Source organism: Balaenoptera physalus (assembly GCF_965194825.1).
Source record: "Balaenoptera physalus genome assembly, chromosome: 12".
Classification (NCBI taxonomy): domain Eukaryota; kingdom Metazoa; phylum Chordata; class Mammalia; order Artiodactyla; family Balaenopteridae; genus Balaenoptera; species Balaenoptera physalus.
Window position 1 is genome coordinate 16,821,886 of NC_138897.1, and position 25,535 is coordinate 16,847,420.

The 25,535-nt window shown below is 44.2% G+C and overlaps 1 protein-coding gene and 1 long non-coding RNA gene across 10 annotated transcripts in view; both read left to right on the top strand.

Annotated features, from left to right (window-relative positions):
• ALPK2 (alpha kinase 2) overlaps positions 1–25,535 on the top strand; it is a 138,655-nt gene that overhangs the window by 2,965 nt on the left and 110,155 nt on the right. The window lies entirely within an intron of this gene.
• LOC309639991 lies at positions 2,437–10,438 on the top strand. The gene is made up of 2 exons (XR_014251968.1): positions 2,437–5,699; positions 5,753–10,438. It is a non-coding gene; the product is annotated as an uncharacterized lncRNA (long non-coding RNA).

Here is a 25,535-nt window from a genome sequence, read left to right on the forward strand (position 1 = left end):
GCAAAGTGGCCCAAAAAAAGTAAGTGAAGGAGAGGGGGCTATTGACAATGTTAGTTTTCGACCCATCACTGTGGGAGGCAATGCCTAGCTCCCTCAGCTGCCAAAAGTTGAGAGGCGCTCAAGGAAGGAGCCCCCTTTGTCATCCTGAATTCTGAGATGGAGAGCCCTGGGGACCAGGAAGCTCACTTGTGTCCTGGCAACGCAGTGAAGTAGAACGGGCGGTCCCTGGGACACTCTTGTCTCTGCCAAACTTCTAATGGGACTCTTGCTCACACAGTCACACATTCATGGAGGCACACCCACCTCGCCAGCTATCAGCTCAAGGTCCCATCTGTGGTTTCACACATGACCAAGGCAATTATCTCAGGAGACTGAACATGAATTTTTAAATAGCTTGCATTCTGCAGGTAGAGGGGCCATTTCTCACTCTGCTGTTCTCAGTAGCAGAGCCGACCTCTCACTTAAGGGACAATGTGAGTAGAAGCTATGTATTAAATAGTTCTGTGTAGCCCCAAGTTAGAAATAGGATCTCTGTACCTGTGGCATTTATTGACCCTTAACTAAAGCAGGAACATTTTGCCACAGGTATAGTGGCATAGTGAGTGTGGATTTCTTTTACCCATGCAAAAAGTTACTCTCTAACTGTAGGAGATGTCTGTATTTCTTACACATGTACACAGCATAGCCACATTTACAGGAAATGGCTAAATGTCATTGCAAATGTGACACCAAAGCATTAGAGGGTCATTGGGAACTAAATCAAATTTTTTATAATATTGCTCAAAAAAAAAAAAAAAACCCAAGATTGGTGAATCTTTCCATAACTAAGTCAAAAGACATTAAAAATATTTATTCTCAGACATCTGAGGCTCGTGGGAACTTAAAATTTGAAATGGTTAAAAATCCTTGGTTGAAGGTAATATTAATAAATTTGCCCTCTCCTGACTCTTGCCTGATTCACTTACCTTGAAGGTGACTATCAGTAGAAAGAGTGACCAGCATCTTATCTTTTAGTATTTTCTCTTCATCTGTGTATTGCTTTTAGCATTCTGAGAAAAATTCCATATCTCTAATTCTACGTTACAAGAACAAGGCAAACGTGTAGACTAAACTGAATCCAGGAGTCCTTATTTGCTGTCTTCCTTTCCCATTCTAACAAGGCAAAGCCATCTTGTTCTGATTTGTCTTGAAATAGTACTTACCCAGGCTAAGACGGGAAAGCCCCCAGTTGCTCTACATTTATGGAAGATTCCTAAATTAATCCCAGTTTGGGAGTGGAAAACAGAAAGGGTACCCCAGGCTAACTTGAATCATCTTCAAGGGTCACACTGCCAATCCTTCACCTTGGTTCTGATCTTGCTTTCTTGATCCAACTCAGAGGCGGGGCCGGCCGGTCTGCCCCTCTTAAGTTTCCCTGTAGCCACACTGGGGTAAGATCATCCTCACTCTTAAATCAGAAGTACTGTGTCTGTCCTTCTGCATAGCTGCCCAGCTTCACCCCAGAGAGATTTGCATTGCTCTTTGGGATCATGGGAACTCAAGTGTACAGTATGGAAATGTATTCTTAGGTGCTGATAGTTAAGAATCTTCCTGACCAGGAATCAGCACTAAGCATAAAGGGTGAGCTCCATGATGGTAGTGAGTTTGGTCACTGTTTTGTTCACTGAAATGTCCCAAGTCCTTGGAATAGTACTGGTCACATAATAGGCACTCAGTAATTGAATGAGTAAATAGCCGTATGGTACTAGATAACTGGATTGGGTCCTCTCCCTTTTTTTCTTAATGAGTCTGGCTAAAGGTTTGTCAATTTTGTTTATCTTCTCAAAGAACCAGCTTTTAGTTTCACTCATCTTTGCTATTGTTTTCTTCATCTCTATTTCATTTACTTCTGCTCTGATCTTTATGATTTCTTTCCTTCTACTAACTTTAGGTTTTGTTTGTTCTTCTTTCTCTAGTTGCTTTAGGTGTAAGGCTAGGTTGTTTATTTGACATTTTTGTTTCCTGAGGTAAGACTGTATTGCTATAAACTTCCCTCTTAGAACTGCTTTTGCTGTGAATTCCAGGTATAGTCATGTATGATTCTAATCATCATTGGTCTCAACTACTTTATGGCCTTCATTGTCATAAGTACATTCCTTGGTTCCCCTCACATACCACCTTTCCACTAGGAAATTGCTACCCATTGCTCTTCTGGCCCTGGGGATGGATTGGTTTATGCTAAACTGTCCAGGCTTTGCATTCGGCTTCCCTTGTGAATGCTGGTGATTCAGATACAACCTTGGCCTTGCTGGTGCCTTATCAGCTCTCACAAATTGCTAACTAGATCCAGGAAGATCTTACCACATCCCCCTGGCATTCAAGACCTTCCACAATATTGCTTCTATTTACCTCTGAGAGGCAAAGCAGACATACACACTACAGTACTAAGGTACTGGCTACCTTATCTGGAAAAAAAAGACTTTTCTCAGACAGAATGTGTTTTTTCCATCTTCTGGCCTGGAACGCCCTCACTCGGCTTGTTGCTAGCTCAGCTCACCTGGTCTTTCAAGGCCAAGGTGCAGGTCCTTCAAATTGTACTTCCCCTAAAGCACTTTCCTCATCCCTAACTACGATTTCTCCTTCCAGAGAAACAGCATTCGTGTCCTCATTCTTTGTATAGTGTGGTGAGCTCTGGACCTGAGTTTGGTTCCTGCCCTACTGCTTTCTGAGTCTGTGCCCTGGGAAAAACTACTTAAGCTCTCCCAGCCCCAGTTTCCTTATCTAAAACAAAATAATAATAATAACAATAATAATAACAACCACCAGCACCTCACAGAGTGTTGTATGGATTAAAGCCTTGCATTAAATGCTCAGGACAGTACCTATTATGCAGTTAATATTTAATAAGTATTTTCATTTTTTAATTTATTATTTACCTTCTTAATCCATATGTCCTTTCTCCCCATATCAGCCTCCTCTTGGCTGGCTACAAGAGGTTTTAATACCTTTTTTTAATTGAAATTTTTAATGAGATATTGTACGTGCACATATAGTTGTAAGAAATGAGACAGAGAGAGCGCTGTACACTGTGCCCAGCTTCCCCCGATGGTAACATTTGGCAAAACTATAGCATAATTTTCACAACCAAGACATTGACATTGATACCATCTGTTGATCTTATTCAGATTTTCCCAGTTTTACTTGTACTTCTGTGTGTGTGTGTGTGTGTGTATGTATGTGTGTGTAGAAAGATCTATAGAAATGTGCCACTTGTGTAGGCTCATGTGATAAATGCAGTAGGAAAGTTCATCTAAGTGCAGCCGAGTAGCTAGTCAGGCAGTGTAATAACACGGTATATGGCAGCTTGAAATGTGCATGGCCACCCAGTGACAGGCAGGGCACAGAGTAGGTCTCCAGTAAAATTCTTTTAAAGCATAGGAAAATATAAGCCGATAATCTAAACCTTCTTGCAATATAGTTTTCATATCTGGGACAGAACAATCTGAGATTCGAATTCATCTGCATAATAAAATGCATCACCCCAAATAACAGCTGTTAGCACTGACTCAGGAAGGCGGATAAGCCAGCTTTCTGCTGACGATGGGAAGGGCCGAAGTTTATAATCACTCATCTCTCAGAACGTGGCAGTCACGCCCCTTGTCAGCACAACTCCACGGCTGACCCAGGGAGTAACACAAACATTTGCTTTGTTTTTAATCACAAAGCCCACTGTGCCACTTCTGCCTAAACCCATTACCATCCTGGACCTGCGTGATCACTGCTCACTGCAGCGTTGTACTCAGTCGGTGTTAAATAATCAATGGCCATCATCAAAAAATCTACAAACAATAAATGCTGGAGAGGGTGTGGAGAAAAAGGAACCCTCTTGCACTGTTGGTGGGAATGTAAATTGATACAGCCACTATGGAGAACAGTAGGGAGGTTCCTTAAAAAACTAAAAATAGAACTACCATATGACCCAGCAATCCCACTGCTGAGCATATACCCTGAGCAAACCATAATTCAAAAAGCGTCGTGTACCACAATGTTCATTGCAGCTTTATTTACAATAGCCAGGACATGGAAGCCACCTAGGTGTCCATTGACAGATGAATGGATAAAGAAAATGTGGCACATATATACAATGGAATATTACTCAGCCATAAAAAGAAACGAAATTGAGTTATTTGTAGTGAGGTGGATGGACCTAGAGTCTGTCATACAGAGTGAAGTAAGTCAAAAAGAGAAAAACAAATACCGTATGCTAACACATATATATGGAATCTAAAAAAAAAAAAAAATGGTCATGAAGAACCTAGGGGCAGGATGGGAATAAAGATGCAGACCTACTAGAGAATGGACTTGAGGACACGGGGAGGGGGAAGGGTAAGCTGGGACAAAGTGAAAGCGTGCCATGGACATACATACACTACCAAATGTAAAACCAAAAGCTAGTGGGAAGCAGCCGCATAGCACAGGGAGATCAGCTGGTGCTTTGTGACCACCTAGAGGGGTGGGATAGGGAGGGTGGGAGGGAGGGAGATGCAAGAGGGAAGAGATATGGGGATATATGTATATGTATAGCTGATTCACTTTGTTATACGGCAGAAACTAACACACCATTGTAAAGCAATTATACTCCAATAAAGATGTTAAAAAAAAAAAAAATCAACGGAAGCTCGTTAGGACCTACAGCCTTGCTACTCACCTTGTGGTCTGCAGACCAGCTTGGCAAAATGCAGAATCTCAAGCCCCACCCCAGTCTTGCTGAATCAGAATTTGCAATTTTAGCCCAATTCTTAGGAGATTCGTATGCACACTAAAGTTCCAAAAGTCCTGGTCTGCAAGAAGAGATCTTTCCCACTGAGACCGTAAGGCAGTGGTCTCAACCCTGCTGTACCTGGGATCACCTTGGACCTTAAACCATTCTGATGCCTGAGTACCGCCCCCGTCCCTCACTCCCCCTACAAGATTCTGGTGTAATTTGTCTGCAGTGTGGCTTGGGCACTGAGGGTTTTAAAAGCTCCCAAATGATTCTCTGAACCTGTAAGATTGAGAATCTTAGCTGTGCTTTAGAACCATCCCTGGTTTTCAAAATATACAGGTGCCCAAGCCCCACCCCCAGAGGTCCTGATTTTGGTGGTTCTAAGGCCCTCAGGGGGTGGAATGCAAGTGTCACCCTGGAAGTTCCAGGTCCCACACCAGCAGAGCAGGGCCACCTTTCCTGAGAGGTTGTACCCCTCATGAAAGCACTCCCTCAAGGATTCTGGAGCCCCTTGCGCCTGATTTCCTGCAATCTTAGCCAAGGAACAAAGTGCCAGGTTATTCAATACTACTTTTCAATTCGAGGTAGTGGGCATTCTCCACAGATAAGTTGTTTCTGCTCTGGTGCAGTGTATGCATTCCTGCAACACCTCACATTCTGCAAAGTCACAGCTAAAATATTAGGCCTTCTGGGGAAAATAGTATTCCCTGCAGGTTACTTCATAAACAGGCCATTTAAAAACTAGAGACAAAAGCAAAAAATGAATGCAAGAAGTTCCCTTGGACCACCCAGGGAGGCAGCTCAGGTTGGCTGACGGCCTCCACGGCAGAGATTAAATATACACAAGGTCACTGAGTGGAAGTGCTGGCAGCCCTTTAGTCAGGGCAGCTGGAGGCTGAGATGCGAAAACAGAAATGGGTCTCTGTGGAGCCGTCTGTGAAGCTGGGCCTGGGCGGTGCCACCTGCCTTCAAATGACGCAGGCCTGGAGTGTGCCTCTGAAGAGGGAGGAGCACTGGGGCAGGCTTCTTTTTTTTTTTTTTTTACTTCTATTTATTTTTTAATTGAAGTCTAGTTGATTTACAATGTTGGGTTAATTTCTGCTGTACAGCAAAGTGACTCAGTTATACATATATCTATATATTTTTATTCAGATTCTTTCCCATTATAGTTCTTACAAGAGATTGAATATAGTTCCCTGTGCTATACAGTAGGACCTTGCTGTTTATCCATTCTGTGTGTAATAGTTGGCATCTCCCAACCCCAGTTCCTCAGTCCATCCCTCCTCCACCCACCAGGCTTCATTTTTAATTTTGTTAAAATACGACTAAAAAGGGTCCCTGCTGCCAATGCAAAAGCTGAGTTAAAGGCTATTCCCTTTCCTGCTCAAGATTCTATAGTTTACTCCAGCTATTCAGGGGCCCTTAGCCTAGGAAAAATTGCCCACGAACCAATGCAGCATCTACGTTATACTGATGTCATTCCCTAGTAACTGATTTCATCGGGCTACCTCATTACAGAACACGTGTTATAGAGTCCCCCTGTGCTACGGGGGCACAAAGGCCTCCTGCTCAGGGGTTCCAAGTCCTCAGGGCACTGCCACCAAGTGGGGGCCGGGATGACTTGCACTGGAATCACCCGCTAAGGTGCTTGTTTAAAGATACAGATCTCTGAATTTTACCCAAGACTTGTTGTATCTGCATCTTTAATTAGCTCTCTAAGTGATTCTCCTGAGCAGAATTTAAGCCCTGGGCTTAACTAGAATGAGACCTAGTGTGAATACTACAACTTGAGGCGTTCCTGTAAAGAATCACAGAATTTTGGAAACAACAGGAAGTTTAGGGCTTGTCAAGTGAAACCCCTTTGCCCTAAGAGGAAAAAACCTCATGACTTGGACTTTTCTCTGTTTTCTAGTTGGCTTGCTATAAATGCAGCTTGGGCTTCACCTGTCCAGCCACTGAAATAAATACAGATCCTGATTTATTGTAACTAATCCAAAACAGGTGTGCCATCTACAGCTGAGTTTTATTTTGAGGAGTAGGGCCGGGACAAGAATTTGGGTGGCAGCAGGAGAGGCTGGTGAGAGAAGGGTCCTTTGGCTGCGAGGATGGGCTTTAGTCCCTGTAGCAAATCTCTCATCACTGCCTTGGGTGGGAGCTGAGTGCCAGAGACATGCCTTATTGGTCTTTTTTTTTTTTGCTATGACTGAAAGTGAACTTGCTTCACTGAAATGGGACCGAAAAAATATTGGGTAAACCAACCATCTATCAATATGAATGCTAAAGCTATGATAATCAGAACAGTGCGGTAGTAGCCCCGAACAGATAAATAGATAAACCAAAGTGAGTTGAGAGAACAGAATCAGACCTAAGAATATATTGGAATTTGGTTTAAGATAGAAATAGCCAAGTTTTAGGGAAGAAGCAAAATCTTCAAAGTTGACACAACTAGCCATCCGTGTGGGGAAAAAAATAAGACCAATGGACCTCAAATAAACTCCAGATGGATCTTTTTTAAAAAATTAATTAATTAATTAATTAATTTCTTTATTTATTTTTGGCTGCATTGGGTCTTTGTTGCTGCATGCGGGCTTTCTTTTGTGGCGAGCGGGGGCTGTTCTTCGTTGCGGTGCGCGGGCTTCTCATTGCGGTGGCTTCTCTTGTTGCGGAGCACGGGTTCTAGGCGCACGGGCTTCAGTAGTTGTGGCATGAGGGCTTCAGTAGTTGTGACTCATGGGCTTAGTTGCTCCACGGCATGTGGGATCTTCCCGGAACAGAGCTCGAACCCGTGTCCCCTGCATTGGCAGGCGGATTCTTAACCACTGCTCTGCCAGGGAAGCCCCAGATGGATCTTTGAGTTAAATATAAAAAACACAAACTATAAACTACTGGAAAAAGTATTGGAAACTATTTTTACGACCTTGAAAGCCACAAGGTCTTCTTGGGATGTAAAGAACATCAACAACAACAACAGTAAAGACAAAGAAAAAATGTGACAGTTTTGATTACATCAAATTAAAAATTTTATATAACAAAAAATACTGTAAACAAAATTAAATGAAAGTGACGCACCAGGAAAAATATGTCAAACGTGTAAGAGACAAAGATTAATTTCCAAGGCATATAAAAAACAAATAGATAAGAAAAGTACCCTTAACAACTGAATTTTTAAAAAGGTAAAAGTAAATAAATATGAACCTCATAGAAGAGAGAATATAAATGGTTATTAAACATATGAGAAGATGTACAATCTTGTGAGTAATTAGGAAAATATAAATTTAAACGATGTAACATTTTCACCCATCAGACAGACGAAAGATTTAAAGGCTGATAACATCGAGTTATTGAGATTATGGAGAAATGGGTTCATTGCCAGCAAGAATGTAATTTGGTGCTATCTTTTAACATGAAGAAGGGCAGCAGTTCACTTTTCAGTATCTACTCTCAAGAAAAGCTTACACACGGGCCCCAGGAGGCCTGTGTACCATAATACGTTTTGCAGAATTGTTTGTCTAAGGAAGCAGTTATGCAGAAACAGCTAAATAAAATGTGGCCTGTTCAGATGATGGGCATCTCAAAACATAATATAAAGAGAAAGGTATAATGCAGCATGACCCATGGAGCATGACACCATTTACGCCCTCCAAACTAACCCAGAGTAGTGTGTGTTCTTATACACACATATATACACACATAAAATTATTTTTTTTAAGTCTGGAAGGATACACACCAAAATAATAATGGTGACTAACTCCAGGGAGGGAAATAGGAATATTGCATTCAGAAGGGTGATTAGTAATGTAATATTTTAAAAGGAAACTGTACTCATTTATTACCTGTATTATTGAAAACTAGTGGTGTTTAGAATTTAATTTAATTTTAATTTCTTTTTTTTACATCTTTATTGGAGTATAATTGCTTTACAATGGTGTGTTAGTTTCTGCTGTGTAACAAAGTGAATCAGCTATATGTATACATATATCCCCATATCCCCTCCCTCTTGAGCTTCCCACCCTCCCTATCCCACTCCTGTAGGTGGTCACAAAGCACCCAGCTGATCTCCCTGTGCTATGCAGCTGCTTCCCCCTAGCTATCTATTTTACATTTGGTAGTGTATATATGTCAATGCCACTCTCTCACTTTGTCCCAGCTTACTCTTCCCCCTCCCCGTGTCCTCAAGTCCATTCTCTACATCTGTGTCTTTGTTCCTGTCCTGCCCCCAGATTCATCAGAACCATTTTTTTAAAAAAGTTTTAGATTACATATATATGTGTTAGCATACAGTATTTGTTTTTCTCTTTCTGACTTACTTCAATCTGTATGACAGACTCTAGGTCCGTCCACCTCACTACAAATAACTCAATTTTGTTTCTTTTTATGGCTGAGTAATATTCCATTGTATATATGTGCCACATCTTTATCCATTCATCTGTCGATGGACACTTAGGTTGCTTCCATGTCCTGGCTATTGTAAATAGTGCTGCAATGAACATTGGGGTGCATGTGTCTTTTTGAATTATGGTTTGCTCAGGGTATATGCCCAGTAATGGGATTGCTGGGTCATATGGTAGTTTTATTTTTAGTTTTTTAAGGAACCTCCATACTGTTCTCCATAGTGGCTGTATCAATTTACATGCCCACCAACAGTGCAAGAGGATTCCCTTTTCTCCACACCCTCTCCAGCATTTATTGTTTGTAGATTTTTTGATGATGGCCATTCTGACCTGTGTGAGGTGACACCTCATTGTGGTTTTGATTTGCATTTCTCTAATAATTAGTGATGTTGAGCATCTTTTCATGTGCCTCTTGGCCATCTGTGTGTCTTCTTTGGAGAAATGTCTATTTAGGTCTTCTGCCCATTTTTGGATTGGGTTGTTTGTTTTTTTGATATTGAGCTGCATGAGCTGGTTGTATATTTTGGAGATTAATCCTTTGTCAGTTGCTTCACTTGCAAGTATTTTCTCCCATTCTGAGGGTTGTCTTTTCATCTTGTTTATGGTTTCCTTTGCTGTGCAAAAGCTTTTAAGTTTCATTAGGTCCCATTTGTTTTTATTTCCAGTACTGTAGGAGGTGGGTCAAAAAGGATCTTTTTGTGATATATGTCATAGAGTAAAACTAGCGTTTTTTTTTGTTTTTGTTTTTGTTTTTAATTTATTTATTATTTATTTATTATTATTTATTTTTGGCTGTGTTGGGTCTTTGTTTCTGTGCGAGGGCTTTCTCTAGTTGTGGCAAGCGGGAGCCACTCTTCAGCGCGGTGCGCAGGCCTCTTACTGTTGTGGCCTCTCTTATTGCGGAGCACAGGCTCCAGACGCGCAGGCTCAGTAGTTGTGGCTCACGGGCCTAGTTGCTCTGCGGCATGTGGGATCTTCCCAGACCAGGGCTCGAACCCGTGTCCCCTGCATTGGCAGGCAGATTCTCAACCACTGTGCCACCAGGGAAGCCCAAAACTAGTGTTTTTGAAAAGGAAAACAGACTGGGGACTAGGAATCCTCGATTCTAGTCCTGGTTCTTCCAGTGACCAGCTGCACGTCCTTGTATCATTTCTCCTCCTCTTGAGGCCTCTTTCCTCAGTGTGAACTGAAGGAATTCAACAAGAAGATCTCTGTTTCCCAGGCACTAAAGTCCTGTGAGTCCTTAATTCAAAAAAATACCAAAAAAAAAATATCAGCTACCCCCAAAAAATATCAAATAAAATGGAAGGAAATGTGGATCTCAAGGTGAGGAAAGTCTGTCTAAGCATAAAGGGAAAGAAAAATGGATAAATCTGACAATGTTTGAGGTAATTAGGTTTAGATGAGTTCATGAGGGTGGACCCCCCCCCCAACAGTGGGATTAGAGACCTTATAAGAAAAAGAGGAGAGACCATGGGGAGGCAGCTGTACTGTATGCACGCCAGAAAGAGAGCTCTCACCAGGAACCGAGTTGGTTCTCCAGATCTATGAGAAATAAAATTCTGGTGTTTATATATATACAATGGAATATTACTCAGCCATAAAAAGAAATGAAATTGAGTTATTTGTAGTGAGGTGGGTGGACCTAGAGTCTGTCATACAGAGTGAAGTAAGTCAGAAAGAGAAAAACAAATACCATATGCTAACACATATATATGGAATCTAAGAAAAAAAAAAAGGTCATAAAGAACCTAGGGGCAGGACAGGAATAAAGACGCAGACCTAGTAGAGAATGGACTTGAGGATACGGGGAGGGGGAAGGGTAAGCTGGGACAAAGTGAGAGAGTGGCATGGACATATATACACTACCAAATGTAAAATAGATAGCTAGTGGGAAGCAGCCACATAGAACAGGGAGATCAGCTCGGTGCTTTGTGACCCACCTAGAGGAGTGGGATAGGGAGGATGGGAGGGAGGGAGATGCAAGAGGGAAGAGATATGGGGATATATGTATATGTATAACTGATTCACTTTGTTATAAAGCAGAAACTAACACACCATTGTAAAGCAATTATACTTCAATAAAGATGTTAAAAAAAAAAAATTCTGGTGTTTAAGCCACCCAGTCTATGGTATTTTGTTAGAGCAGTCTAAGCTGACTAAGATATAAAGTCAGCCTCAGAATTCACAGCCTCAGGTACTTTGGGAGCCATTTGGTGCACTAATGTTGTAAATTACTAATGATCATCCCTATAGTTTAAAATAGCTTCTATTTGTATCTAATTTATACCAGAGGTTAGTCTATTCACTGGGAAGCTGTGTTCTTATGAATGGTGATATTGATATTTTTGTGTTCATTGCATGGCACGTATATGACACTGCAGTAAGGCATTTTTCTGAAACGGAATTGTTACTTACCAAAACTAAGCAATAAGGAATAAGCCGTATCAGTCAGTTGTGTAGTTAGAAGATGACATTGACTTGGAGGTACACTTTTTGATCATCATCTCAGCTTCTATACTTGGTCAAAAGTTTGCACTGCCTGTGGGGAGAAACAGAAGTGTCTCCTCATCCACAAAAATAATCACCCTTTATTGAGTGTCTTCATGTTCCTAGTGCTGCATGAATGCCCCACGTTTGCTATTTCCTTCAATCCTTGTAATAAAAGTGTGAGCCGGCCCACAAGGCTCAAAGATGTTAATTAACAGGAACACGGCACGTTTATTTTAAGTGGGAAAAATGGAATTCAGATTCCCTAAGGCAATCAGGTCAACACACCACAAACTGAAACTGCTGCTGCTACTGCTGAGGGCCACCGAAGTTTGAGAAAAGAGCCGGGATCGTTCAGGAAAAGGAACCCCATTAACTGGCTCCAAAATCCAGATTGTGTATGAAATTATCTAATCGTCCCCAAGGCAGATTTGGATTATGCCTGCCCCCTAGCTCCTCAGTCACCTGGGCTCATCTGCCCCCCGGGTCACTCCCTCTGCTTTGTCCTACAGCTCTTCATGCAGAGCCTCTCCTGTCCATCACCCTGGACTAGATCCACACTATCCTGATTCCTCTGCCCTGCTGGACTGTGAATTCCTCATGGTCAGTGGTGAGCCTTACTGAGCACACAGTACCCGCTCGTTAGAAGAGCTCAATAGGGCTTCCCTGGTGGCGCAGTGGTTGAGAATCTGCCTGCCAATGCAGGGGACACGGGTTCGAGCCCTGGTCTGGGAAGATCCCACATGCCGCGGAGCAACTAGGCCCGTGAGCCACGATTACTGAGCCTGCGCGTCTGGAGCCTGTGCCCCGCAACACGAGAGGCCGCGATAGTGAGAGGCCCGCGCACCGCGATGAAGAGTGGCCCCCACTTGCCGCAACTAGAGAAAGCCCTCGCACAGAAACGAAGACCCAACACAGCCAAAAATAAATAAATTAATTAATTAAAAAAAAAAAGAAAAAGAAGAGCTCAATAAATGTTGAATTGAACATTGCCCTGTGATCTGAAAGGCCCATGTACAAAAGGGGTTATCAATCCAGCGAGCGTGACAAGCACTCCAGAAACATTGTCGACCAAAATAATATGAAAAGATTTGAACTGTGATCATTCATTTCAAATGATATGAAGGTATAAATATGGAAGAGTGGTGTTTTAGTTTACTACTAGGGTTGCCATCATAAAATACCATCGACTGAATGGTTTAAACAACAGAAATTTATTTTCTCAAAGTCCTGGAGGCTAGAAGGGCAAGGTCAAGGGGTCAGCAGAGCTGGCTAGTTCTCAGGCCTTTCTCCTTGGCTTGAGTTGGCTGCCTTCTCACTGGGCATTCGTGCGGTCATCTCTCTGTGGGTGCACGTGTCTGCTGTCTGTCTATATCCTACTCTCCTCTTATAATGACACCAGTCATATTGGATTAAGGGCCACCCTCATGACCTTACTTTACCTTATTCACCTCTTTAAAGGCCCTGTTTCCAAGTACAGTCACATTCTGAGCTTCAACACATGAATCTGGGGGTGGGGAAATAATTCAGCCTATAACACATAGTTTCTAAATCTACCACTGACCGTTTTGGGGCACAAGTCACTGAGAATTAGGATCTGGAAAGTCAGCATTTTAACTACCTCAAAACTCTGATTGGGAAAATTCCACAATTCTGGAAAAGCAAGCACGCCCCAATTTCTTCTCCCTGTGGAATGAGGATGCTGGCCGAGGGACCACCCAGCAGAATGCCCAGGTTCAGTTGACAGTGTGGTAGGCAGAACAATACCCCCGAAAGATTAGGTCCATGCCCTAGTCCCCAGAACCCGTGGATATGTTACCTTACATGGCAAAAGGGACTTCGCAAATGTGAATAAGTTAAAGGTTTTGAGATGGGGGACTACCCTGGATTTCCCAGGGGTCCAAATGTAATCACAGAAGTCCTTCTAAGTGAGAGAGGGAGGGAGAAGAGTCAGAGAGAGATTGGAAGATGCTGTGCTGCTGGCTTTGAAGATGGAGGAATGGGGCATGAGGCAAGGAAAGCGGGCAGCCTCTAGAAGCTGGAAAAGGCAAGGGAGTTCTTCTCTGGAGCTTCTGGAAGGAATGCAGCCCTGCTGATAACTTGATTTTAGCCCAGTGAGATCCATGTCTGACTTCTGACTTCCAGAACTGTAAGATAATCAATTCGTATCTTTTTTTTTTTTTTTTAATATTTGTATAGTAATTCATAGTTTGTTTTTTTTTAAATTTTATTTATTTATTTTTGGCTGTGTTGGGTCTTCGTTTCTGTGCGAGGGCTTTCTCTAGTTGCGGCAAGTGGGGACCACTCCTCATCGCGGTGCGCGGGCCTCTCACCATCGCGGCCTCTCTTGTTGTGGAGCACAGGCTCCAGACGCGCAGGCTCAGTAATTGTGGCTCACGGGCCCAGTTGCTCCGTGGCACGTGGGATCTTCCCAGACCAGGGCTCGAACCCGTGTCCCCTGCATTGGCAGGCAGATTCTCAACCACTGCGCCACCAGGGAAGCCCCGAATTCGTATCTTTTTAAGTGACTAAGTTTATGGTAATTAGTTACAGCAGGTATAAAAAACTAACGCAGACAGAAAGGATAATTTTTAAAGCAAAGCACCTCAGAGCAAGTCAGGATATTCGTTAGGTTTTTACTTCAGACATCAGAGAAGGAGCCCATTTATGACACAGACTATGCAAATTCTAGTTGTCTTTGGCTTCAAAATCTGACACGGAAGAGAAAACAACAAGAAAAATGGCAATTCTACCCAGAACGAGGCCAGCTTCATTTAAGTTAAGTATGTTGGGAATTCCCTGGCGGTCCAGTGGTTAGGACTCGGCACTTCCACTGCAGGGGGCCGGGGTCTGATCCCTGGTCGGGGAACTAGGATCCCACAAGCTGCGCGGCCAAAAAAATAATAACAATAAAAAATAAATAAATAAATAAAGTATAACGTTTTGGAACTCAGGGAGCCTCAGGGAGAAAGGACAGAGTCATGGACTCCACATCTAATCCACTCTAGAGTTAGGATGCCTAGAATGTCTCCATGTCCACACTGGTGTCCAGAGGAGCTCCTGGCCTGAGAATGCCTGTGAAGCGGCTGGACTCCAGGAGAAAGCGTCCTGGGAAGGTCATGCCCAGAACATACCTTCTGACCGCAGGGCAGTCAGACAGGCTGGGGTGGTGCAAAGGAGGCTGGGAAACTCTGAGCAGCCTCTGGTGCAGGGTTTCCCAAACTCGACGCTGCTGACATTTGCGCTGGATAATCCTTTATTATGTGCAGCTGTCCTGTGCATTGTAGGATGTTTAGCAGCGTCTCTGGCCAGTAACAATCTCTACCTCTCATCTCTACCCCAGCTGGCAACCAAGAATGTCTCCGGGCAGTGCCCTATGTCCCCTGGGGGGTGGGGTGGGGTGCAGCATAAATCACCCCATGTTGATTAGCTCTGGCTAAGTTCTGTACCCTCACCAGTGACAGCTGGGAAAGAAGCTGTTATTTCATCTAAATCAGTGCTGTCCAGTGGAAATATCATGCAAGCCACATATGTAATTTTGTGTAAGTATGTTCATAAGCTGTGCCACCATTGCCACTATTTAATTCCAGAATATTTTCATCGTCCCCCAAAGAAACCCCATACCCATGAATAGTCACTTCCTATCCTCCTCTCCACCATCCCTTGGCAAACTCCATTTTCTGTCTCTATAGATTTGCCTATTCTGGATATTTCATATACAGGCACACCTTGTTTTATTGTGCATCACTTTATTGTGCTTTGCAGATACTGGGTTTTATTTTATTTTTTACAAATTGAAGGTTTGTGGCAACCCTGAATTGAGCAAGTCTATTAGCACGATTTTCCCAACAGCAATTGCTCACTTCATGGTTCTGTGTCACATTTTGGTAATTCTTGCAACATTTCAAAGTTTTTCATTATTATTATATTTGTTATGGTGATCTGTGATCAGGGATCTTTGGTGTTACTACTATGACTCGCTGAAGGCTCAGATGGTAGTTAGCATTTTTTAGCAATGAAGTGTTTTGTTTTCTAAAATTAATTAATTAATTAATTAATTTTTGGCTGCTTTGGGTCTTCGTTGCTGCACGCGAGCTTCTCATTGTGGTGGCTTCTCTTGTTGCGGAGCATGGGCTCTAGGCGCACGGGCGTCAGTAGTTGTGGCTCACGGGCTCTAGAGCGCAGGCTCAGTAGTTGTGGCGCACGGGCTTAGTTGCTCTGCGGCATGTGGGATCTTCCCGGACCAGGGCTCGAACCCGTGTCCCCTGCATTGGCAGGCAGATTCTTAACCACTGTGTCACCAGGGAAGCCCTGAAGTCTTTTTGAATTTAGTTATGTGCAATTTTTTTTTAGATATAATGTTACCACACACTTAATAGACAACAGTATAGTGTAAACATAACTTTTATGTGCACTGGGAAACCAAAAATTCATGTGATCTGCTTTATTGTGATATTTGCTTTATTGCAGTGGTCTGGAACTGAACCCGCAATATCTCTGAGGTCTGCCTGTAAATGGAATCATACAATATGTGATTTTTGTCTGCCTTTTTTCAATTAGCATAATATTCTCAAGGCTCATTCATGTTAGAACATCTATCGATACCTCATTCCGTTTCATGGCTGAATAATATTATGTTATATGGATCTACCATACTCATTTTTGTCCATTCATCGGTTGATAGGCATTTGGGCTGTTTCCACTTTGTAGCTATTATGGGTAATGCTGCTATGAACATTCGTGTACACGTTTTTGTGTGGACATATGTTTTCAGTTCTCTTGGGTAAATAGCTAGGAGTAGCATTGCTGGGTAACTCTATGTCTAACCTTTGGGGAAATATCATATACTGTTTTTCAAAGAAGCTGTACCGTTTTCCATTCCCACCAGCAGTGTATGTGGGTAAGCCAGGTATGTAATTTTAATTTATTTTGGAAGCCACATTGTTAAAAAAGTTCAAAGACATAGGTGAAATAAACTTTAATATTATATTTTAGTAACTCAGTGTAACCAAAATATTATCTCAGCATGCAATCCTACAAGTTATTAATGGGATATTTTACTTTTGTTTGGTTATAAGTCTTCAAAATCTGGTGTGTATTTTACATTCAATTTGTATGCTAACTACTTATTGGAAATACATGATCTGTATTGAGATTTCATGAAATGAACAGTTGAAAGAGTAGATTCACATACCCAAATTGTTCTGAACCTACTTAAATTTTTTCCTAACTGAATCACATGTCGTTAAAAATTTTACATGTAAATTAACTAAAGTTAAATAAAAACTTAAATTCAGTTCCTTATTTGCACCACGCATGCTTCAGGCGCTCACTAGCCACATATGGCTAAAGTCTTCTGGACTGGACAGCCCAGCTCTAAGTTATTTCTGTTGTAATGGTGATTTTTAAAAAGCACACTGCCCCAGGCCTCAACCTTGGTTTTCTTTTCTCTTCTACAGCTGATCCAGTGACAAGATGTAATTTTCTCTCTCTTTTTTAAAACATAGAATTTCTTTTTTGGAGCAGTTTTAGGTTCACAGCAAAATTGAGGGGAAGGTATTGAGATTTCCCATTTACCCCCTGCCCTCCCCAACTGTTAACATTCCCCACCCAGAGAGGTACCTTTGTTACAACCGATGAACCTACACTGACACATGGTTAACACCCAAAGTCCATAGTTGACTTTAGGGTTCACTCTTGGTGGTGTACATTCAATGGGTTTGGACAAATGTATAATGACATGTAACCACCATCATAGTACGTAATGCTATTTTAAAGGAAAGGGCTGCTTCCTGTATGTCATATACTCCTTGTTGGAACATGTGGCAAACAGCAGGGATTGTCAGCCCCTGAGCCCCTCCAGCCTTCCACCCCTCACTCCATGCAGACCTTGTTTCTAATGACAAGCCCTAACTGAGGCAGCCCCCCACTGCCAGGACCTTGGCGTCCCACTTGGCATCCTGGCAGCCCTGCAGCTTGTTGGGCAGGCTCCACTGTGTCTCTTGTATCACTCTGAAAACAACATGCCACCCTGCCCCCAAGCCCTCTATCGGGTTGCTATCAAGCTACAGGACAAAAGAGGACACATTCTAGCCGCACTGGAGGTCACAGGCGATCGGGCTTGGGAAATCGGATGTGGAATAGAAAGCTGGGGAGTGGGAGGGGAAGTGGCTTTTCCCTTAAACGTGTTTTTCTCCTGAATTTTCATCCTGAGAAGCCTAAGAGGCTCCTAGTCTGAAGGGGGAGAAACAGCATCACTGGCTCCCCAGAGGCAGGGATTCTACGGCCCATTCGCTCAAGGATTCCTGGGCTTGCATAGGGCAGTGCTTCTCAAACTGTAACACACATGCACATCACCTGCGGAGCTTGTCTGACAGCAGCTTCTCACTGGGCGGGTCTGGGGAAGGCCTGGGATCATGCATTTCTAACAAACTTCCAGGGATTTCCAGGGACCACACTTAGAGTAGCGAAGACTGAAGGCTTTCCCCAGAGAGTAGTCAACGTGCCCCGCCCATCCCTTCCACCCTCCTCCTCCACGCTCAGTCGCCCAATCGCTTAGAATAGCTGATGTTTATTGAATGTAAATATGTGCCCGGGGCTGTGCTTTGCTCATTTAATTATCTCAGCAATCCAAGGGGATAAATCCTGCTGGTGTCTGGGCTCTGGGTCAGGATGTGGTGCAGCCTGGCTTTGAACAGAGTCGGCCTGACTCCAAGTCCTAATCACGACATTACACAGCTTCCTAATTCCATTTTCGGGCTAAGCCCCTTAACTCTCATTAGAACTAAAATAAACTCTGATAACGGTGGTTGCCTCTGGGGAAGGGGACTTCGTGAAGGGGTAGGAGGAAGACTTATTTGTCACTCTACACCCTTTCACCAGATAACCGTGTGAATTTTGTGCTATGTATGTATTACCTGTTCAAATAAATTAGTGATTGGTTTAAAAAATAGATAGTTAAAAAACAATAAGCCCATAGCCTTCCTATTCATAGTTAGAACACACACCAGTAACTGGGTCAGTATCAGACCAGTTCTCAAGGGGATCAGATATTTTCCTCCAAATTGGGCACTGAGCATCATGGCTGGAACGGTGAAGGTTCTATCCTTCCCAGCCTCTGGGAATACAGAACAAGGCTGGCTTCAACTCTCACCAGATGATAACTGATATAATACTTATCACCTGGGTGGCGAGGACTTTTCCAGAGCTGGAAGACTCTATAGGAACAATTCAATGAGTAGATAATATTGGTTAAAACAGTGCTTTTCAAAGTCATAGGTGAGATTCCTTCCCTTCGGACACCTGGGCATGGGTCTGAATTCCACCGTGCTTATCTTTGTTTTTTTTTAAAGTTTTAAATTAATTATTTATTTATTTTTGGCTGTGTTGGGTCTTCGTTTCTGTGCGAGGGCTTTCTCTAGTTGCGGCAAGCGGGGGCCACTCTTCATCGCGGTGCGCGGGCCTCTCACTGTCGCGGCCTCTCTTGTTGCGGAGCACAGGCTCCAGACGCGCAGGCTCAGTAGTTGTGGCTCACGGGCCTAGTTGCTCCGCGGCATGTGGGATCTTCCCAGACCAGGGCTCGAACCCGTGTCCCCTGCATTGGCAGGCAGATTCTCAACCGCTGCGCCACCAGGGAAGCCCCCCTTATCTTTGTTCTTTTGTGATATCACACATTAACGAAGAGGAAAGAAATCATGGTGTTAACCAGAAACTGGCTGTACTCAGCCCTCGTGGGTACCCAGATGCGATTCACTAGCCTCACCGCTAGTCCGCTAACCTCAGCTCACTGCTGTGCTCCTGAAAATGTGAACTTTCACGTATATGGTAAAGGAATGCAGGTGAATTACTTTCGAATCCATATGGTGAGTGAATCTAATTGCTAAAAAGTGTTTACAAGAAGAGGCTCTGACCTAACCAGTTTTTACTGAACATGTGAACGTCTAGTGTAATTAGCTATAATGAAGAGTGCCAATAGGAGAGCGTGAATTTGGCTCAGTGGGACATGTTAGAGGAAGGCAAGGTCCAGTTTGGCTGGAAGCTGGTGTATATAGATGAGAATATTAAGAAGATTGGGGCTGGAGCCTCTGGGGGCCCGTATCACTGACCTACGGAGTGGGAAGAGACCCAGCTCCGTGCTGGGCAAATAACTAGAATGTTCTGGCTGTGCTCAAAATAGCTTTGGATACCTGCACCCTCCCCCCACCCAAAAAAAACCTCCACTAGTCTAAAATTCATTTGCTTCCCACGTATATACAATAACCACATGGTCCTTCCCCTGTCCCTCCACCTCTCTTCACGTCACTAACAGAAGGGGTATAGGCACGTGTGTACAACAAGACCCAGGGGCCTCACAAACAGGTGGCTGGAATCAAGCCCAGCTCGCCATTACTCTAAGGAAATTACCGTAACTCTCCCATTTTGAGCCACACATATGCAGAGTGCGGGAAACGTTCACCTGAGTCTGTGGAGGTCCTCCTGCCCTGGTCTGCAGGGTTGTGACATCTGTCCATATACTGTCCTGGTACTGTTCGGTCCACTGAGGTCACTGCTGAGAGGTGACCATTACCCTGGGCCATGCAGCCTCAGGTCTCCTGCTCTTTCTGTGTCACACCAGGGGCCTAATGACCCGTCTTGGGAGATCCCACACAGCTATGTCTGCCGGGGCTCTTGCTGCCTCTCTGGCAGGAGCACTGCCCTTCTCTCCTGGAAGCTGGGAGCAGAGACACACCAGGTGCCTCTTTCCTCTCCTTTGCTCCCAGACCAGCAGATCTCTCTCTCACCAGGGGAAGTCTGTCTCTGCTCAAAATACTCTGTTCATCCAGCAAATACTGATTGAACACCCACTCTATGTTAGAGCTCTTTCTACGTGCCAGGGATGCAACAGTGAGCAAAGTGAAGTCCCCCGCCCCAACCCAGGGTGCTTACCTTCTAGTGGGGGGACAGACAATAAACAGAGGTAGCTGTATCATCAGCAGTGATGGTGCTATAGAGACAGACAAGGCAGGACAGAGAGGGAGGGGTGATGCTTTAGGAAGGGGGTCAGGCCTCTCTGAATCTTCTAACTGTTGTGAAAATCCTCTAAATCCCCCTGACATTTTAGGCATTTTGATGCCCAGGAGCTCAGAGTCTAGAATACAGGCTGGTTTTGTTCTCCCCTCACCACATCCCGCCCTGAGGCAGTGAGGAATGACCTCTGCATCTGCTTGACTGGGGAGAGAGCATGAAGGAAATACAAGGAGAAAAGCAACCACGGAGTAAGATTCCTTCAAGAGCGAGGTGATGGGAAGGGGAGTGAGAGGTGTCCCACCTCTGTCAGGGTCTCGCTGTGTCCTCTCCGTCTCCCCATCTCAAATTTCCGAATGGCGGTTCTGCTCGCGAGGGGACTCATGGGGTTGGAGTGTCAGCATAGAGATTGAAGGAGGGCGAGAGGGTTTTGAGCTGAGGAATGTGCTTATTCCATGTCCTAACCTGACCTTCGTAATTGTGACTGTGCTGCCCTTTTCGGAGGATCCAGGAACGCAGAGGATTGGCTTGAAAAGATACTGATGGATTTGAACTCAGAGAAAGTCAAAGGTACAAAGCAGCAGGAGGGGCCCCGAGCCCGAGCAAATTGCCGCCACCCCTTACGCTCCCTTACGCCCCAGTTTCTCTTCTCAGGTACCTTCATCACGAAGGGCAAGGGCAGGAATCCTGAAGGCAGGGAAGAAACAGGGAAAGTAGCAGCTGGCTTCTCCTGGGGCGCTTCCAATGTCATCCTCCTTCCTAGCTTTTGAATATCTTCTCCGCAGAAAGGCTCAGATCAGCTCAAACCTCCTATTTTCTGTGGTCCTTCAAAGTTCCCATCCTCTTGACCTGTCCCTTGCTAAGATCGCACCCTGCAGGGCTCGCATCGTGTGTGGAGCTGGCGTTCTACAAATGTGGGATGGACCAGGCTAGTTAACCACGCCCCTCCCCAGCCAGATCCTTGGAGAGTCTCCGCACTTCCGGGAAAAGGGAGGCCGAGAAGCTTCTTGGCCCGTCGCTGATCCGAAGGACCAGTGGAGGTGGCAGGGACACTGGTCCTGAGGACCCCAGGCAGGATCCTCAAGAGGACTGGGGTCTGGGGACACTTGGCAGGCCGCGGGGGAGGGAGCCCCACGCCAGGTGGGGACAGGAGCAGTCTGAGATGTTGCAGTCGGTCTTCTGATCGGGGCTGGAGGAGCAGAGGTCAGGATGTGGCCTGTGGTGACACAGAGAGAGATGAGCCGTGGGGCCCATCACACTCCATTCGCTGTGATGTCCAGTGTTCCTCCCCAGACGCACCGCCACGATTCCGCGCCCACTCTGCTCCTCCTGGCAGCCCCGGGCACACTGCCTTCGCCTTATCTCCGTCCCCCCTGCACAACTTCGACACAAATAACTAAGTTGTACAGGGGCTCTGTTAGAGCCCAAAGATGATAGCTGAGCTAACTCATGTTTATTTATTTATTTATTTTATTGAAGTATAGTTGACTCCCAATATTATTTTAGTTTCAGGTGTACAACATAGTCAATTGATATTTTTATACATTATACTCCATACCAATTTATTATAAGATATTGACTCTATTTCCTGTGTTGTACATTACATGCTTGTAACTTATTTATTTTATACCTAGTAGTTTGTGCCTCTTAATCCCCTTCACCTATTTTGCCTCTCCCCCCACCCTTCTCTCCTTTGGGAACCACTAGTTTGTTCTTTCTGTGAGTCTGTTTCTGTTACGTTGTATTTGTTCATTTGTTTTATTTTTTGGATTCCACATATAGGTGAAAACATACAGTGTTTGTCTGTCTTTGTCTAACATATTTAACTAAGCATAATACCTTCCAAATCCATCCATGTTGTTGCAAATGGCAATATTTCATTCCTTTTCATGGCTGAGTAGTATTCCACTATATATATATGTGTGTGTGTGTGTGTGTGTGTGTGTGTGTGTGTATAAACCACTTCTTTATCCATTCATCTGTTGATAGACACTTAGGCTGCTTTTATATCTTAGCTATTGTAAATAATGCTACTATGAACATTGGGGTGCATGTATCTTTGCAAATTGGTGTTTTCATTTTCTTCAGATAAACACCCAGAAATGGACTAGCTGGACCCTATGGTAGTTCTATTTTTAATTTTTTGAGGAACCTTCATACTGTTTTCCATAGTGGCTGAAATAATTTACATTCCCACCAACAAGTGTTCCCTTTTCTCCACATCCTTGCCAACACTTGCTATTTAATGCATATTTATTAAGCACCTACTTAGTGTATCAAGGATTCCAGCAAACAGGTGTGTCAGTCCCACAAGAGCTTATAATGCGATTCCCTGAGCTGGAAGCCCGAGAATGGTCCTTGATGTCCTCCTCATCTTCAATCCCTACATCTAACCAGTCCCCCAATCCTGTCAATTTTCCTTCTACAGTGTCTCCTGAGTCGGAATCTTCCTCTCCCTATTGGTTTCCAAGAGCTGCCATAACCAATTATCACCCTGGGGGGCTTAAAACAACAGAAACTTATTCTCTCACAGCTCTGATGGTCAGAGGTCTGAGATCAAGGTTTCGGCAAGGCTGGTTCCTCCTGGAGGCTCTCTCTGAGGCAGAAGCCATTCCATGCCTCTCTCCTGGCTTCTGCTGGCTGCTGGCCATCCTTGTAGCTGCATCGCTCCAGTCTCCGCCTATGTGGTCACATGGTATTTTCCCTGTGTGTCTCTGTGTCCAAATTTCCCTCTTCTTATAAAGATACCAGTCATTGGGCTTCCCTGGTGGCGCAGTGGTTGAGAATCTGCCTGCCAGTGCAGGGAGCACAGGTTCGAGCCCTGGTCTGGGAAGATCCCACATGCCGCGGAGCAACTGGGCCCGTGAGCCACGATTACTGAGCCTGCGCGTCTGGAGCCTGTGCTCCGCAACAAGAGAGGCCGCGATAATGAGAGGCCCGCGCACCGCAGTGAAGAGTGGCTCCCGCTTGCCACAACTAGAGAAAGCCCTCGCACAGAAACGAAGACCCAACACAGCCATAAATAAATAAGTAAATTAAAAAAAAAAAAGATACCAGTCATTGGATTGAGATCCATTCAAATCCAGTGTGACCTCATCTTAACTTGATTACATCTGCAAAGACTCTATTTTCAAATAAGGTCAGATACACAGGTGCCAGGGGTTACGACTTGAACGTATCTTTTTGGAGGACACAATTCCATCCACAACACACTCCATCCTTCAGCCACCACTGTAGCCCAGTCTTCATAATTTTATCTAGACCACTGCAATAGACTCCTTGGACCACTGTCTTTCTCTTCTAAGATACTCTCATGTTACTGCAACAATCTTCCTGAAACCTAAATCTGGGAATATCATTCCCTTGTTCAGACCAATGACAACATCACTTTCCTAGCCCCTGTCAAAATTGGATGGACCTTCTTGCTATAGGAATAAATCTGTGCCATGTGTAGGAGTCTCCAGAACAAGACTGTGGGCTCCTTCAGCTGTCTCCCTGCTTCCACCCTTCCCAAATCCTAGTCATTCCAGATAAATGGGCACTTTGGATACCCCAGTGCCTTTGTTCATGCTGTTTCCTCCATCATCTCTCCTTGTAGAGTATCTTCTGACCTCCTTGGCTTTGTCTACCTCCTTACACAGAATTCAGGTTCTAAGAAGACAGAATCTTTTCTGGTGATAGTCTTTCCCCAACAGGTATGGTGAGGCCTGGCACGTAGAGAGCTTTCCATGATTCTTTGTTGAATAAAGGAATGAAGGAATTAGTAAATGTAAATGCACAGGCAGCAGATTCTGGATCTTTCTCTGCTACACTTGTCCCTTCTCCTCTCCCTGAAGGAAACTTAATCTCTCCCATACATTTTATTCCTAATCTCCCTGCTAGCATTTACTGTATATTTTAGCTGTTTGTTTGCCCAGCTGGGCTGTTACTCTGTGAGCTCCGTGGAGACAGGCACTGGGTCTAATTCATCTGTAAATGCCAAGAACAAACACAGTGCCTGTCAATATTATTTGTCAGACTGAATTAAATCTACTTACAGAGGCAAGACAGAAATGGGAAAAGTCATATTCCCCCACCCCCTCCAATTTACAGCCTCCACTGTATTTACAGAGCTGAGCGTAGGGGCAGGGCAGGAGGTAAAATTGCAAATTCTGTAAGTTCCTCTTTCTGCTGATGCTTGAAAAATTATCTTTCTGAGTCAGCACAGGTATTTTGATACTGCCTTGAGATTTCGGGCATTTTTTTAAAGTGATGGTTTAAAAACAAGTGCTTTCGCATTTACCATCAAACTGATAGCGTTGGGTGGGAAAATAACCATCATGAAAACTGTTTACCCCTTCATCTTCTAAATTTCTAGTTCAGGGTCTAAATCTGACAACAAATATATGGGACTCCCCAGTCACTGTCTCTCCATCACAGATGGGAAAGCCTGGGGCTCTGGCACAGACAGGTCCCTCCAAGAACAGTCTGGAGTGGTTGATGCTGATTACGGGGTCTGGAAGGCTGGGCTCTAGGACACCAGCCTTCCGGAGAGTGAAACCGTGGGTAATTATCAGTCAAGTCCAGTTCACCTGCCTTCACCAATCAAGGTTGTTTTCACTGTTGCTACAAAAGACTTTCATGACTTCCAAGCGGCACTTTTAAAAAATTTATTTTATTTATTTATTTTTGGCTGCGTTGGGTCTTCGTTTCTGCGCGCAGGCTTTCTCTAGTTGCGGGGAGCAGGGGCTACTCTTTGTTGGGTTGCACGGGCTTCTCATTGCTGAGCACAGGCTCTAGGCACACAGGCTTCAGTAGTTGTGGTGCGTGGGCTTCAGTAGTTGTGGCTCACGGGCTTAGTTGCTCCGTGGCATGTGGGATCGTCCCAGACCAGGGCTGGAACGCTTGTCGCCTGCATTGGCAGGCGG